Source organism: Cervus canadensis, chromosome 2, assembly GCF_019320065.1.
Source record: "Cervus canadensis isolate Bull #8, Minnesota chromosome 2, ASM1932006v1, whole genome shotgun sequence".
NCBI classification, from domain to species: Eukaryota; Metazoa; Chordata; class Mammalia; order Artiodactyla; family Cervidae; genus Cervus; species Cervus canadensis.
In genome coordinates this window covers 7454602-7472794 of record NC_057387.1, presented here as the reverse complement: position 1 = coordinate 7472794, position 18193 = coordinate 7454602, and positions in this window count along the sequence as shown.

Here is an 18193-nt window from a genome sequence, read left to right as displayed (position 1 = left end):
GTGCTTGGCCACCTCTCCAGTGGACTCTGAACTCTCTGCTTAGTGCCTGTGGGAACGACAATGGAAGGATAAGACCCCCTCCGGACAGGGGAACCTTGAAGATCACATCCAGGTTACTCATCACCTAAGAGAAAACAGACACTAATCACCCCTGCCTCTGGACACTATCTATCAGAATGTAAGCACAGGCTTATCGGTTATTAACTGGTTGGAATGTAACCGTGGGCTTATTGATTATTAACTGTTTGAACACATAACATGTGAATGATGGGGTTATTGTGATTGTATTTACCCTTCCTTTGTAAGCATCAAGGGATTGGGGTGGTGGGTTTGGACACGTACACATGGGGTATAAAAGATTTTCACAAATGCTGGTCGGGGCCCTTGGCTAAGAGGAGACTCTGCCTTGGGCCCGCCAGTGTAATAAACTGCACTCCACTATCTGCATTGTCCTTCTGAGTGAGTTTGTTTCCTGGAAAGCGTGGCTATAACAAAGGAGCCTAGGTGTTGCCTGTGAGCCATCCCAAGAGTGCCTTCCACATTTCAGGGAATTGCCAGATGGTGAGTTACCCAGCTGTTCCCAGGAATCTCTGTCTTTCCCTGCCTGGGTCACACAGTTCTTTAGCTGTTAGGTTCTCAAGAGTCACCTCTCACTGTCAGATGCAACTGTTAGGACGATTGGCTGTTTTGTGCCATTGGTCGCGTGGAGAGATCACTGGGACAAAGGTGTGCCTTTCTGTAGTGGTGACTCAGTACTTGCAGTCTATGGCATGTAGGCTAAGAATGGGTTCTGGTATATCCCAGGAGCCTCTCTCAGACATACCCCTTGGCAACATTCTCAGGAACTGAAAAAATTTGATCTTGAAAATCTCAAAAAAATCTGGCCCCAATATAAATTGGAGGACCAAAAAAAAAAAAAAAAAAAGCCCTCTGAATGGCACACCAGATTGTAGCACAATCCTTCCACTCAATCGCTTTTGCCACAAGCAGGAAAGGACTCGGAGGTTCCTGATGTTCAGTCCTTCATGGCCCTTAGTCAGAATTCAGATTCGAGGGGCTCACGCCACATGTGTCTTTCTGTTGTTGCCTTATCCCCCATCCCTCTCTGTCTCCTCCATCAGATTTCCTAGATGACCCCTGCTTGATCTTTCCTGTCCATGTCACATGTGCTAAGTCACTTCAGTCGTGTCCAACTCTTTGCAACCTTATGAACTGTAGCCTGCCAGGCTTCTCTGTCCATGGCATTCCCCAGGCAAGAATCCTGGAGTGGGTTGCCATGCCCTCTTCCATTCGTATCCACATTTGATCTATATTGTCAGAGACAAGGAAAGGATTCTGAGGTTCCCTTTGGTCTTGGACTTTCTCGGATAATCAAATGCCTGAGGGATCAAAAAACTCTCTTAACATTCTAAAGAAGCCCCTTCTAACTACCCCTATCTCTCAGGGTGGGGAGGGGCCAAACTTCCCCAACCCCTCCAGATTCTTCTGATCAAAAGAAGGCTTCACCTCCCCAGAGGGACAATCTGTGCTGGGACAACATCTTATCAGTCAGTCTGCCCTTTTTATCAGAGCCGATTTGAGTACTATCTAAATGTTAGCTCTGAGTCCATGAACACAGAAAGAAAAAGACCATATGGCCATGATATTAGACTCTGGAGAAAACTGGTTAAAATGAAACCTTTTTGAAATTACAAAACTGGTTCTTGCATATGCAATTAGAAAAAGTTAGCTTCTTAAACAAAAATATGCCTAGGAGAAAGCTTGAAATTAACTTATCATGTCCTTTGCCTGAGACTTCAGTTCAGTTCAGTTCAGTCGCTCAGTCATGTCCAACTCTTTGTGACCCCATGAATCGCAGCACACCAGGCCTCCCTGTCCATCACCAACTCCCGGAGTTTACTCAGACTCATGCCCATCGAGTTGGTGATGCCATCCAGCCATCTCATCCTCTGTCATCCCCTTCTCCTCCTGCCCCCAATCCCTCCAAGCATCAGGGTCTTTTCCAATGAGTCAACTCTTCACATGAGGTGGCCAAAGTACTGGGGTTTCAGCTTCAGCATCAGTCCTTCTAATGAACACCTAGGACTGATCTCCTTTAGGATGGACTGGTTGGATCTCCTTGCAGTCCAAGGGGCTCTCAAGAGTCTTCTCCAACACCACAGTTGAAAAGCATCAATTTTTCGGCACTCAGCTTTCTTCACAGTCCAACTCTCACATCCATACATGACCACTGGAAAAATCATAGCCTTGACCAGACGGACCTTTGTTGGCAAGGTAATATCTCTGCTTTTTAATATTGCTATCTAGGTTGGTCATAACTTTCCTTCCAAGGAGTATGAGAAGGCCTGAGACTTCAGCATTGGGCAAATTAGAACCTCAAGCCAAAAAAGTGGGGGAGGGTAAACAGACAGTACATCTCAAGTGGAAAACTATGAGATCTCTCTCTGTATTTATTGTATGTCTCCATGTGTGTCTTTGTCTTTGAGTAATATTGCTGAGGTTAATTTGTAAGTGAGCTCTAATTTAACTGGCCTAAAGAAAAGTAAGTGCTTACAAATAAAACAATTCTAAATACAAGAGAAATTAAGCTGAATGAATTTCAGGTTTGTGTGAACTGGGAAATATTGAGTATTAAATTAATATCTGGTATTAATGCTTGTTTGTTAACCTAATTTTTCATAATGATCTGATATGTCCTGGTAAAATATCAGTCCTAATTCTAGTTATTATCTAAGTGTTTCGTGTCACAGCAGTAACTAAGTTACTTTAAAAAAAAATTTTTTTTTTTATGGGGGCCATAAAAGTCTTTGTTGAATTTGTTACAATATTTCTTCTGTTTTATATCTGGGTTTCTGGGCCAGGAGGCATGTGGAATCTTAACTCCCTGAGCAGAGATTGAACCTGCACCCCCTACATTGGAAATTGAAGTCTTAACCCCTTTACCACCAAGGACGTCCCCAGGTTACTTTTTTTCAGTTGCATTGTAGTCAGATTTTAAATGTGCCTTCTTGTCATCATAGAAAACTATGGTTTCACTCTGATGCCTTTGTGGAGGGGAAAAAAAAAAAATATATATATATATATATATATATATATATAAAACCTCTTCAAGATTTATGGAAAGGACTTTCTAAGATTAAATTAATAGTGAGCTGGTATCAGACTAGAATTTGGTTTTCTGTCTCTGTTAAGAGAATAAAGTTTACTTGGAATGTGGCTTTTGATAACAGACTATGTGAATTTTTTTTGCCTTTAAATAATTTTTATTTGTTTCTAAAACATTTTGTTACTTTGGTAAAGTAAATAAATATTATTTCACAATTATCTATGAAGATTATGGTACATGTAGATAAACTCATTCTGCTTCTACAAAAAATTAACCCCTCACTGTCAGACTTTTGCTATCCTGATGTCCTTTAAAACTTGACAATAGTCTACTCCTAAATCAGGGAATTTAAAATGGGTAAACAATAGCTGTAAATCAAACAGTCAGGGCTTTGGAAATCCAAGAAGGCCACTTGGCTTTTCCCAGCTCCCTGAAAAACCTCATTTTTACTTGATGGGTTAAACCCTTTCCTGGCTGTAGTGTTAATGCCCTCACAATGAAAAAGAAATTATGTTTCACTGAACATTAAATTCTAGTTTTGTTAATTAAGGTCTGTGTTTACTATGACTTATTTCCGAGATAATTGTTATGTTATATTGCTAAAAGGTTTATTTAAGCTATTAAAAGAGACACTCTAAATTTGTTTCTAAAGCATATCTCAATAATCAGTCTTTGGATGAAGACCAGATGCTCTATGATCTACAACCAGGAAATTAACACCAGGCTACAGTCATGTTACAAGCTGTCAGATGACCTGGGGATGTAATAGCCTATACTTAATGGAAGTTCTTGACTTAAATTCTTACTTTTGACCTTACTAATAACAGCTAGCTATATTATCTTCTATGTCGCCTGTTTCAGAAGATTGTTTTTTACATTACCAAATGTGTGACTGAATGTCTGATAAAATGCTAAAATATGAGATTAGACATGGGAAGAAGCAACGAGGGGGAATATTTTCCTGGACCAAGAGGCTAGTAACACGTGTGGTCCAGAGACTTTTGCTACTTGCAAGGCCTGGTCCAATAACAGCACATTGAGAGGTCTATCAACAAAAGCTTTGACAGAACTGGGAATGATCATTCCTAGCACCATGGGACACAATGGCCATGAAATGCCTCCAAACCAGGGTCAAATTTGTGACCCAAAGGGGTTCTGCCAACTGGAAATTGCACTTACCATCTGCCTCTACAAAGATTAAATCATGACCCCTACAAGCTTCTGACCTTCAGGGACAGCTGAAAGGAGTTCAGGGTGGTGATCAGAAATAAGGCACAGGGAAAAACTGGAAGAACAGGCCTTCAGACAGTCAGACGTTTTCAGGTAAAGAATTTTATGAGCCCAAATTCTTGCATCTTCTCATACCTAGGAAAGCACTAACCTCACAGATTGATTTCTGGTCCTGGTTCTCCTGGCTAGCCTCTCTTCTATACCCTGGCAGTTTTTCTACTTCTATTAATCTTTGGGCCATGCATCTTTAACCTTCTTATTAAGTTTCTTTCTTTTAGAATACAACAAATAAATCACCAAGTGGTAGTTAAGACAGGAATATCACTCTGCCAAACACCCAGACAATGCTGGAACAAACTGCCTTATCATTTCATGGATTTTCATCTCCCTCCATAATTGAACCCTGACAGAAAGTGGGCATTGGGACCCAGGACCGTATGACACCCCTGTCCAGCTTGAAGAAGTCAGAGAGGTCATCACCCCTTTCCCCAATGAATCTGGGTCCCCAGACTGAGTCCCCATGGTCTATTCCATAGGTAGACAGTTACAGTCATGAGCAGGCTGTTAAGGGGCCAAAGCCCACAAGTAGTAAGAGGGGGTAATGTGGAACCCTATACCAAAGTCACAGGGGTGGAGCTCTGTACCAAGGTCACAGGCTTAAAGTCTCTGGGACTGACCAAGCCCCATAGCAACTATGGTCATTAGCCTCTGAATCTAAACCAGCCAGTTCCCTGACCCCATATTAGATAAAATATACACTCTCTTACCCACCCTATAGCATCCTAACCAATCATCTATGGCCACCATTTCAGTAGGAATTTTCTCTATTCTGAGGCTATAAAAATTGGCTACTAGCCTGAGAAACGGTTCAGCTCTCCCTTGAGTTGTCCTGCTGTTTTAACAGTGTCTCTCACTCAAGCTTTATTCTCCTCTCATTCTGCCTATGTCTGGAAATTCTTTTCCAACCTGTGTATGGACCATGACCACTTCCAATTTGGTGCTGCCCAGTTGGAACTGATTATTGCTCAAATGAACTCGTAAGATTTTTTAAAATATGCCCTGGTTTATCTTTTAACAGTTTCTTTTTGTGCAAATGAGGGTGTAGGGCTTCAGAAAGAGTCTCCCGCAAAATGTCATTTTTGTGTGAGAATTATTTTAAGCTAAAGGCAATGGAATCAAGTCAGACTCTGCTGGGCCCTCCCAATATCTGGTGGCCTCAGCCTGTAGTAACTTGAAGCAGGATTTCAGTTCCCTGGGAGCCTGAAGTCAGGTTGTGGCAGTGATAGCCCTGAACGTTGGCCACTAGACTGCAAGGGACAGTGACCTGTGACAAGGCCTCTGGCCTGAGGGCTTTGTAGAAATGAACTCCCACAAAGATATGGAAAATAGTGTAACAAGTAAAATGTTTATTAGGAGGAAAAATGGTACGTGTGAGTCTACACAAGGGCAGACTCAGAGGGCGCGCACCATGTACCTGTGGTATTTTGAACCACTTATGTTGCGCAAATCTTCTGAGTGTCCTTTGACCAATCACCTTGCTTTGCCTGAGTCCCTGTTTGGTTTATCTCAGGGTCCTCCCGTGTGTGTAGACACATCTCTTAGCCAAGATGAATTCTGCTGAAGAGACCTATGGGTAGGTTGACATCACCTACTGTAGGGTGGTGCCCCCTCCATTTCTGACCTTCAGGGAGGCTTTCTGCACATGTGCAGTCCAGACGGTCTCCTTGACTTTGAGAATGAGGAAAATGTGGCCTCTGTCTTCTCACCTGAGCAGGACTCAGCTTCCATTATTATCCTCCTGCTATTATCTTCATCTTAGAGTATCCATAGGTACTGAGAAGACTCCAGTTTCTCAGCCCAGGGTCCACTATCTCCTGCCTCACTCCTGGGTAAATAAACTTTTCCATGTTCCTTGTGTTTTATTTGTGGGGAAAAGGCTCCAGTCACCTAGAACTTCTCTGGTTCCAAAGGGCAGATGCAAGCAGTTTCTAATCAGGGAAGTGAGGGAGTGCAGAAGCAGAGGAAAAGCTGTCAAGAAACAATGTAGAGATATAACACAGAGTCCTAGTCCTCCTCAAGGGATGTGCATAGCAACATGACACATATCTTTAAGTTCTGCAGAAACCGATGCTGAACAATTGGCCTCTGTGCACCGGTGCTGAATCAAATCTCGAAGAGAATTTTGGGTGAAGTAGAAAAGAATAACTGTCACTTTACTGGGTAAAGGGGAACACAGAAGGCTTGTGCCCTGAAAAACTGTGTTCCAATCCAGGAAGATCTGTTGAGGAGTTTTACAGGAATGGTTCAAGAGCAGGGTTGTTGATAAAATTAAGGCGTGTGCAGGGCCTGCAGTCCTTTAGTCTGGCCTGAAGTGGCTCCGGTTCTCAAGGTTATCAAACCCTAACCTCTCTGGAATGAGTTTTGCTTCATTAGTAGTTCATATTCCATGTGTTACAGGTTTCAGTTTTGTAGAAGAGCTTAGAAAGTTACGTGCATCCCTTGAGGCAGAACCAGGACCCTGCTCGCAGACTATTGTTTCTTGGCTGCTCCTCTCTTGACTTGTCTCTGTATCCCCTCCCTTCCCTGATGAGCAACTGTTTGAATCTGCCTTTTGGGACACAGGGTAGGTGATGAATGTGGTCTATTCCCTCAAACAAGGCACAGAGGGCATTGAAAAGCTTCTGTGCCCATGAGCCCCACAGGGTCCTGCTTGGTTTCAAAACTCAGCCCCGCTCCAGGTGGAGCCCTGCTCCAGGTGGAGGATGGTGACTTCATGCTGAGTACCGGATTCCTGGAAGACTATCCTATTACCTCACCATCCACCAATCAGAAGAAAGTCATACACCATGCAGCTCTCACCCCAAATTTTCCTTGTAAGAACCTTTTCTCCCAAACTGAAATCAGACATCCCAGTAGGTCCTAATCTTTGGATAAGATATGCTAGCTAAAGCTGAGTTGGAGAATTGTGATTGGTGTTTGTTAGGTTACCTGCACAGGTGTTTTCTGTCAGTGCAGGCTGACTTCGATTTACATGTGTAGTGCTGTGGGCTGGGCCTACAATATGGAGAGCAGTCTCCATATTAAGGATCCTGATATTTAAATTAATTTTACTGATTCCACTCCCCTTTGATCATACTTTCAGTTGTATTGAGAGTATTGATCAAAATTAAAGTATTGGCACAACTCTGAGATGCCATAGAATCATGTTGGCTCTCTGACTGGAATCTATAGGTTAGAATATTGAGGTCTCAGTCCCACAACTGGCAATTTTCTTCATCCTATCTTTGGCATTCCAGGTGAAGGTAGATCATTTGTCTGATCTCCTGCAGTTGCACACGTGCCTTTAAGAGAAAATGCATGAGCACCAGGGAGACTATCAAAAAGATTATAAGCTGAATAATTCCCAACCTTTGCAGAGCACTCAAACACCACAGTCCCCTGGCCCAAAACCACTTAGATCAAATAGATCAAAGGAAGGCTGCATCAAAGGAGACACTTTACTAAGCAAAGTGACTTTTTCAGTTATCTCAGGTAACTGAGTTTCAACTTCCCCAGAAGTGTTAATCCAAGTATAGCAAGTGGTGTTGGCAATGGCACAGGCACTTCTTGCTCCTCTAAAAGATATCAAGGGCTATCCTATTTCAAGAACAACACTGGCCAGAGAATCTAGGGATTTTGGTTGGGCAGCTATTGTTTAACAGTAGATTTCTATGATATCTTCAAGAGTTAAGGGTAGGTTCCTAATCACAGCCTCATTTACACTGACTCCTAGCCTAGGAAATAGGGATCTGCCAGTGGAAAAAAAAATTTTTTTTAATTAATTTACTTATTTGAGTTGGAGGCTAATTACTTTACAATATTGTGGTGGTTTTTGCCATACATTGACATGAATCAGCCATGGGTGTACATGTGTTTCCCATCCTGAACCCCCTCCCACCTCCCTCCCCATCCCATCCCTCAGGGTCATCCTAGTGCACCAGCCCTGAGCACCCTGTCTCATGCATCGAACCTGGACTGGTGATCTATTTCACATATGGTAATATGCATGTTTCAATGCTATTCTCTCAAATCATCCCACCCTCGTCTTCTCCCAAAAAGTCCAAAAGTCTCTTCTTACATCTGTGTCTCTTTTGCTGTCTCACATATAGGGTCATCGTTACCATCTTTCTAAATTCCATACATATGCGTTAATATACTGTATTGGTGTTTTTCTTTCTGACTTACTTCACTCTGTATAATAGGCTCCAGTTTCATCCACCTCATTAGAACTGATTCAAATGTATTCTTTTTAACGGCTGAGTAATATCCCATTGTGTATATGTACCACAGCTTTCTTATCCATTCGTCTGCTGATGGACATCTAGGTTGCTTCCATGTCCTGGCTATTGTAAACAGTGCTGCGATGAACACTGGGGTGCATGTGTCTCTTTTAATTCCGGTTTCCTCAGTGTGTATGCCCAGCAGTGGGATTGCTGGGTTGTATGGCAGTTCTGTTTCCAGTTTTTTAAGGAATCCAAAGGAAGCAAATTTTGAATTGTGGATGCCTCCTGGTAATTCCCATTAGATCTGTAATGTAGATAGATAGGTGCAGCCCAGTGGGAAGCCTTGGTTTGACTGTGCACAGTCGGAGACATAGTTAGCTCAGACCACAGCTTCCCACCATTTCCCAATTATTTAAACATCGAGTTTCCCATGTGTGATGGACACTGTCATCCATAGACAAAGATAAACCTGGAAACAGCACAGATGGCCTACCAAAGGAAATATTCCCATGGTGGGGAATGCTGGAACAGGAATGCAGAGAAGTCAGATGATTTATGACTAAAGAGTTAAGGGTCTGTAGATTGCACAGAGAGTATTGTTCTGATTTCTCTTTGTAGAGTTGTCAGCTGGAAGCAGAGAAACTGACTTGCAGAGTCAGGGCTAGGAGTCTAATAACATAGAGAGGGGGGCTTCATTTGGTCCAAAGAAACTGAGGCATTGCAAATCAGGGAGAAGTTTGTAACAGACAGAACTATGCGGTTACCGGTATCATAGTAATTGTTGCTTTGGTGGAAAATTTAATAATCAGATAAGTCTCCCCTTTTGCAAGAGCCCCAGAAACACATATGATAGCTTTATCTTTACAAGTGACAAGAAGGAAAGAAGAATGGTGAAGCAGGTACAAAGGGGAGAAGGTGTTTCATGATGAGAGTCAAAGGGACCAGGATTCTTGCCGGTTACAGTGTCCTGGGTGCAAGCAGTCTACTTCATGATGTCAATAGCCTCTCATTCTAGTAAGCCTGATTGTGAGTTCTCCACCATTTGTTCAGAGCCAGATGTCAGGTGGAGACTTTTTTCAGTTGTGAAAGGTACATGCAAGATTTTGATGTACAAAGCTCAGCTTCTCTGTACACCAGTGCCGAATCAAGTCTTGGAGACAGTTTTGGGTGGAGCAGGAAAGACTAGCTTTTTTGTTTTCCAGGCCAAGGGGGACACAGCAGGCTAATGCCTTCAAAACCATGTGTCCCAACCTGGGGAAGATAGTAAGAAGTTTTATGGTAATTGTTCAAAGAGCATGATTAGCTCGTGCACATTTTCCTGATGGGTTGGTGGTGATGTAAGTAGGAGTTAATATCTTCAACCTTCATGGTCTGGGGTCTACATGCTTGTGGGCAGCATACCATCTTTAATCACTAACTTCTCCCACCTGGAGGGGGTTTCAATATCTGCAAAATAGCTCAAAGATATTGTGGGTATCCATTGATGGTAAATAGGACCTTGCCCCAATGCTACTCTTGACTGTTTTTCCCTGGTCTCGCATCCCCTCCTTTCCCTAACTAACAGTGGCTTGAATATGCCCATTGGAACTCAGGGACGGTCCTGGAATGAAGGCTGTTTACTGTAACCAGAGAAACGGGGACACGAAGGCCTAGTGCCCAGGAGCTCCACAGGGCCCTGCACGGTATGTTTGCCACCGGTGATTTGGCAGCAATGTGCTGCTGCTGCTAAGTCACTTCAGTCGTGTCCGACTATGCAACCCCATAGACGGCAGCCCACCAGGCTCCTCCGTCCCTGTGATTCTCCAGGGAAGAACACTGGAGTGGGTTGCCATTTCCTCCCCCAATGCATGCATGCATGCTAAATCGCTTCAGTCGTGTCTGACTCTATGTGACCCTATGGACAGCAGCCCACCAGGCTCCCCTGTCCACAGGATTCTCCAGGCAAGAATACTGGAGTGGGTTGCCATTTCCTTCTCCAGGCAGCAGTGTGAGTGGTTAAAATTTCTTCGTAGGGCCTTTCCATGAATCTCATTTTGCAAAAAGCATCAAAGTAAAATAATAACTGTCTGTCAATGACAGAAGACTTTAATGCCCATGGAGACAAATCTGATGAGAGTTCATTTCATAAGGAAATATAGATAATTCTATGCTGCTGCTGCTAAGTCACGTCAGTCATGTCCGACACTATGGGACCCCATAGATGGCAGCCCACCAGGCTCCCATCCCTGGGATTCTCCAGGCAAGAATACTGGAGTGGGTTGCCATCGCCTTCTCTGGTTAATTCTATGACATAAAGTAATTTAGGATGATTGGACAATAAGAGTATTGAAAAATTTCTAGCACCATAAAACAATTTCTGGAATACCTATATTAGTAACAAATACTCATACACATTTACCTTAAAAAGGTTTACCAACACTTTTTATTTGACAGTGTTTCTCATATCATTTAATGTAACAAATAAACATAGTTTAACATCTCTCCTTTACAAGCTGAGAGACAAGTGCCTTGAGCATTCCAGGGGATTTTTGGGAAATCTCAAAGTTACTTCGAGGTTAATAAGAATCTACTTAGAATTTGGGAACTTGAAGACGGCAAAAAGGCTCGAACATTTAACTACATAGAGCCACAGATCATTATGAAATTATATTTATCTGTTTAAATAGAGTGACACTAAGAGATTTTAAAGGCCAATGAGGAAGGTTATAGTTGTGAACAAATCTTTGCTTTTTTAATATTGAGAAGACTGAGTTTTCTTAAGTAATTAAAGATCTGATAAAGACAATATGTGCCGGGAGCCAGCACACGAGACCCTACCCATGACAAGGCCATAAGGGAGAAAACCTGACGGGCAAGGCGGATCAGGTTTTCAAGGATTCCAAAAAGGCCAGCACACGAGATCCTACCCATGACAAGGTCATAAGGGAGAAAGTCTGACGGGCAAGGCGGATCAGGCTTTCAGGGATTCCGAAAAGCTGCCCCAAAGCTGCCCCCGGCACTCACCTTAAAGATGATATCTGTCTTTCTGATGCCTGCCTCAATGGACTACTCCCTAATTTCTCTGACACAGGCAGGAAGGCCTTCCCCGATCTCTTTCCAAATAAGAATTAATTTAGAACTTTAATCTATAAGTTTTTAGGGTGGTGGTATTTTATGAGATTATTTAGGGTGAAAGGAGTGTTTTAATTTGAGCTCCTTTGCTGGTAGTTTGTTAGTCAAATGCACTTATGCCCTTGGTATTAATATGCATGATTGCTTATGATATTTTAATCATAGAATAGTATAAAGAACCTGATTATATAAAAGCCCTAATAAATATAGAGCATCTTTGAGGGATGAAGGAGTTTAATTAAAATATATAAGAAAATTATTATAAAAGTGGTTATTGGGTTAATGTTTGCTGGCTGTGTTTTTGCTTTTAGTGTGCTAAGGTTGTGCTATGGTAACCATTGTTAATATAGTTATAGATCTAGAAAAATAAGAGCTTAGCCCTAGTATTGTAACAATGAAATAGTTGTTAATTATTAGCCAGGAGTGCTAGGCAGAGGCCGTCTTATTAGAGCCACAGAGTCTGTATGGGGTAAAACTTTTAGATAAATTTAACTGACAACTTTTGCAGAAGAATTGATGTTGGTATTAACAGGGTCATATTTTTATCATGTTGTGACATGCTATACTGTTGCCCTATGAGACTGTAACTCTTCTGTTAAGGTCACCACAGAAACAGAAAACAGGCCTATATTCACCTGACTTACATAAAATGTTAATAATCCCTAAGGCCAAAAGATAATGTGTAAAGATTTATTATAGAAACAAAATGCAGAAAGCATCTTGTTCTTCCTTAAGGACAAACTGACGTAATGTAAACTAACCCTGTATAGACATGAGTGAGCATCTTGTATCCTGGATACACTCTGAGTGAGGGTATAAAAACTGTTGTCAAAAAATAAAGGCAGACTTGGCCCTATCAAGGTTGGTCTCACGTGTCTTCTGTCACTCGCCGACGCCGTTCATCCTGAGGGAACCCCCTGGATCCTGCCGAGGCTGGACCCCGGCAAATATGAAACCCAGGAAATTGTTTTGGTAAGACTCAAAAGCTTTGCTTTCTAAGTAGATTACCCAAAGCGTATGAAAAAAGAAGACTTTCCTAATTTCTTATCAATAGTGCAATAAAAGTTTGTTTTTTTTACAAATAGAAAACCAAATTCTAATTTTGCACCAGTTGATATTAACATTAAAAACACTTTAAGTAAATCCATCCCAATCTTAGCCACATTTTCCAGCTTGACCACACTTAAAACTGCTTTCCCACAAGAATCCTTTCCCACAAACATTCTACAACTTTTTTTTACATCCATTCAAGTTTTTTCCTATATTTTTCTTTTTCTTGTTCTGGAACAATCATTTTAGATTAGGACAAAATTACTCTCTTTTTCCCTTAAGAAAAACACATCTCCACACCTTGCATAGAGATGTTTCCCTCATTATTTCTGTTAGTCTTAATTTTATGTATTAATTATAATTCTTACCCTTAGAATCCCTTAATTCCTAGTGAAAACTAAAAAGTAATTGTGGACTGTCTGTTGCACTAGCATTTTGTGAATTGGCAAATATACAAAAAACATTTCATAATTTTTAGAAATATATTCCTCATAGTAAAAGTTTTCAATGTGCCAAAAACCATGTTTACTAAGTGACCCAAATATCTTTAGTTTCTCTGTAAAAGGAAGCCAAAAGCAGATAAGCCTATGTTCAGTAATTAATGTTTCAGAATTTTATCTTATTTGGAATGATCTAGATATTCAATGAATATCCATTATTTAAGATAGTTTAGTATAACATTAAGATTTTTAAGTTACCCAAAAGATTTTAGAAACTATTTTTAAGTAGATGTATCATGAAGTATAATTAGTTGAAAACTTCATTTATAAACTTGTATCTTAGTTACATCTATTTATTTGCTCTTAACAATTTTGTTTAAATTGCTAACTATGATCTTAACTTACGTTTCTTGCTGACAAATTCTGTAAAAGCTATAACATGAGCTAATTTAACTTTTAGTGAGCCTAGGTAGAATAAAAATGTTACTGAACCAAATGTGGGTCTGCTGGCTCAGGCACAGTAATGCCGATCTCCTGACACAGGTTGTGGTAAAGTGCAGTGTTTATTGCAGGGTGGCAGGCAAGCTCAGGACAGCTAGTGAACTTGCTAGTGAACAAAAAGCCCACACACCTCAGTGGGTTTCAGCAAAGCATTTTTAAAGGCAAGATGAGGAGTGGAGTCCCAGGGTATGTGATCAGTTTGTGCACAATTTTCTGATTGGCGATGGTGAGGTAACAGGGCAGTGCTATAGGAGTTAACATCAACATTATTCAGATACCAACTGGTCTGGAAGCTACTACTCATGATCAAGTAGTTAATTTCTTCCATTTGGTGGTGGCTTTAGCAAGGCTATGATTTTTCCAGTGGTCATACATGGATGTGAGAGTTGGACTGTGAAGAAAGCTGAGCGCCGAAAAATGGATGCTTTTGAACTGTGGTGTTGGAGAAGACTCTTGAGAGTCCCTTGGACTGCAAGGAGATCCAACCAGTCCATCCTAAAGGCTATCAGTCCTGGGTGTTCATTGGAAGGACTGATGCTGAAGCTGAAACTCCAATACTTTGGCCACCTCATGCGAAGAGTTGACTCATTGGAAAAGACCTTGATGCTGGGCGAGATTGGGGGAAGGGGGAGAAGGGAACGACAGAGGATGAGATGGTTGGATTGCATCACTGGCTCGATGGACATGAGTTTGAGTAAACTCCGGGAGTTGGTGATAGACAGGGAGGCCTGGCGTGCTGCGATTCATGGGGTTTCAAAGAGTCAGACACGACTGAGTGACTGAACTGAACTGAACTGAACTTAGCATCTATAAAACAATCTAGGAAATGTGCATCAGATATTATTTCGGTACTTCAGGAAGAAGATAAAAGCAGAGGATATGGGGGAGGGATCTGCACCAAGAAGGCCCCATAGCATCTTGCTCAGTTATGAAAGTGTTATATTTAATGCCAATTTTCTAAAAACATGCCTGTTTTAATCAAACTATTTCAGGAAGGGGCTTCCCACATAGCTCAGTCTGTAAAGAATCTGCCTGCAATGCAGGACACCCGGGTTCAATTCCCAGGTTGGGAAAATCCCCTGGAGAAGGAAATGGCAACTCACTCCAGTATTCTTGCCTAGAGAATCCCATGGACAGGGGAGCCTGGCAGGCTACAGTCCATGGGGTCTCAAGAGTTGGACACGACTCTTAGTTTCAGGAAGGGGGACCCCTTCAAGGACTCTAGAGAGTGGGCTCTAACCTAACACTCAGAAATGAGTTGTCTGAGGAGACACATGTGCTGACAAAGCAAGAGACTTTATTGAAAAGGGGTGCCTGGGCAGAGAGCAGCAGTGTAAGGGAATCCAGGAGAACTGCTCTGCCCTGTGGCTCATAGACTTGGGTTTTATGGTGATGGCATTAGTTTCCAGGTTGTCTCTGGCCAATCTTTCTGACTCAGGGTCCTTCCTGGTGGTGCGTGCATTACTCAGCCAAGATGAATTCCAGCAAGAAGATTCTGGGAGGTTGGTAGTGAGGCAGGAGATTGATGAGCTCCAGGCTGAACAGCTAGAGTTTGTCCCCTGTAGACAGGTACTCCAAGATGAAGATAAAATTAACAGCAGAAAGGGAGAGAGGAGCTGAGTCCTGCCCAAATAAGAGACTCCATATTTCTTTCTTTTTAAAAATTATTTATTTTGGCTGTGCCAGATCTTAGTTGCAGTACATGGGGTCTTTAGTTGTGGCATAAGAACTCTAACTTGCAGCAGGCAGGATCTAGTTCCCTGACCAGAGATCAAACCCAGGCCCCTGGCATTCACTGGGAGTGAAGAGTTTTAGCCACTGGATCACCAGGGAAGTCCCAAGCCCACATATTTCTCATACTTAAGGTCAAGAGGTCTTCCTGACTACATGTGTGCAGAAAGGTTCCTCTGGCCCAAAGAAGGGGAAGTTACACATGGGGAGGACCCTGAGGTAAACCAAGGATAGACTCAGAACTAGGCTAAGCAAGATGGTTAACCAGAGGAAATCCAGAAGATATGCCTCGCAGAAGTAATTCAACTCCCATGACAGTGCTTGCCTATGTGGGTCAATTCACATGTACCCTTTTTCCTCCTAATAAACATTTCACTTGTTTCATTACTTTCTCTTTGTGGGAATTCATTTCTACAAAGCCAGTGGGCCAGAGCCTTGTCACAGGCGACACTGGCTACTGGCGCCCGTGTTTAATGGCTAGGATTCAGCCCTCTCACTGCCTCATCCTGACTTCACTCTCTGGCCAGGGAACCAAAATCCTGCTTCAAGTCACTGCAGGTCGAGATCACCTAAGGTCAGTAGGACATATGGACTGGAGTCTCCTCTCTCTTTTTGACCTTTCTTGAATTCTTCTGGTTGTCGGTAACTTGTTAGTTCTGTATTCCTTACCAGGACCTCTGGTTGTAAGATAACTCATTCAAGTGGTTACTATCGTGCCTGGCCAGGGTAGGCGGTTTCAATCAGGGTTCCCCTAACAACACTGACAAGCTTAAACTAGCTTTTATTAAGCAAACTTTATCCTAGATTATGTGAAATTGAAAAATATATTCCATATTTCTGAGAGTATACTTGATTTATATAAATGCTTAATTTTCTTTAAGTCAATTAGAGCTCCTCACCAATTAATTTTGGCAATATCATCCAGAGGTGTTAAAAAATTACACATTTATAAAACATACTCATAGACATACACAAACATATGTAGAGACCCAGAGATCTTATGCTTCTGTTTAAAGATTTTAGTCACAAGATTATTATGATAATGATAGCCCAAGTCTGTGAGTCTGACACAGTGAGGCCAAACTGAAATGTCAGAGTTTGAAGCAAAGAAAGGTTTATTGCAGGGCCAGGCAAGGAGGTAGGTGGCACAAGCTCTAAAATACCCCCAGCTCTCTGAAGGGTTTCAGCTAAGCATTTTTAAAAGTCAGGTGACAGAGGAGGGTTGCAAGCGTCTGTGATCACCGTAGGCACAGTTCTCTGACTGGCTGATAGGTAACAGGGCAGTGTCATAGAAATTATTAATAACATTATGTGAGGGGAGTGTGTAACTTCCCTGGTTCTGTCTTGCCACAGCAAAAATTTGAAGTGAAGGACAGACCAGTGTTACAGCTCCGTGTTACAGCTCAGTTTTACTTGGCAAGCAAAGGAAAATACATCCTTGAGGGGTGAGGGCGGGCCAACCCAAAAGATACGAAGAGAAGAGAAACCCCCCACTGAAATTTGGCTCTTTTTTTTGTATGATTTTTCTCCTCCCCCTGAGCCTGCCCTATGTAATTGGGCTAGCCAGGAGGGCTGTTTGTTTCACCTGAGTTTCTCACTCTGGTCCTCGGACCTTCCTTTGTTCTATTTTTGTGGGCTTTTCTCTTTGTCATTTAGCCACTACCATTCTGGGCTCCTTTTCCCTATTCTAATTACCTAACATTCCTCCCTCAAGAGATGGGAGGTCCAATTCTTGGGGAGTAGGGGCATCGAGGTCTCTCTGGCTACTTCCTGCTGAATTGGGATGGCGAGGGGCATTGGGTCTCCTCCTCTTACTAGTCTCAAGCCTCAGAATCCTTATAGTGGTGTCCATCTAAGGGTGAGTGTTATTTTCCATGGCTGGCTGTAGTTTTATACATTCTTGTTGAACTGGGCAGGGAAAAAAATGGGTTAGACAATTGATAATACATGGAGCAATCATAAGCAGCATCAATGTGGTGATAACAGGGATTAGTAGGGGCATTAGCCAATTCCAAGTCCTCCCTCGCCAGGAGAAGGATCCCCAAGGAGAGATTGTAGCCACCCCGAGAACTCTCCAGCTCGTTCTTTGAGGTCCTGTAGGATCTGGAATGTTTTTCTTGAAGACTGTGAGACTTTCTTTAACTTAGCTGGAGGTATTTACCCAAAAACAACACATCTCATTCAAGTTGGCTCAAGTCCCTCCTTGTTCAGGGGTCAGGAGATCTATCTCCTATCTGTTCTGGAGTACAACCCCTGCCAAGCTGTGTTGGCTCTTTAGAGTTCTTCTGAGAAATCTTACCCCCAGAAACTTAATTTTGGGGTGTTCATTAGAATGGCACTCATTTGTAGTTCTGAATAGGTATCTGAGATCTCCCAGGGGCTCACAGGTGTATTGAGTGTCCTCTTCTATGTTTTTCCATGGCTTGACTTGTGAGTAGTGAATCCAGGAGTCATATCCTGGTACCTTGACTGCTGGGGGGGTAGAAAGTATCACAGGGTAGGGGCCCTTCCATGTGGGCTGGAGTTAACCCTTTGGGGACCCATCTTTCCAGACTTTAATTAGGGCTTGAGTCCCTGGAGCATATAGTGGTGGCTCTATAGAATCTTTTGGGTTCTGGTTGACACCCCACAAGTGTATGTCTTGTTGGAATTGCCCAATGGCCATGGTATAAGACTGGAGGGTCTGAGCCTCTGGATCTAGGAAGAGGTCATTGACATAAACAAAAGGTCTCCCATATAGCATCTCTTAAGGACTAAGACCA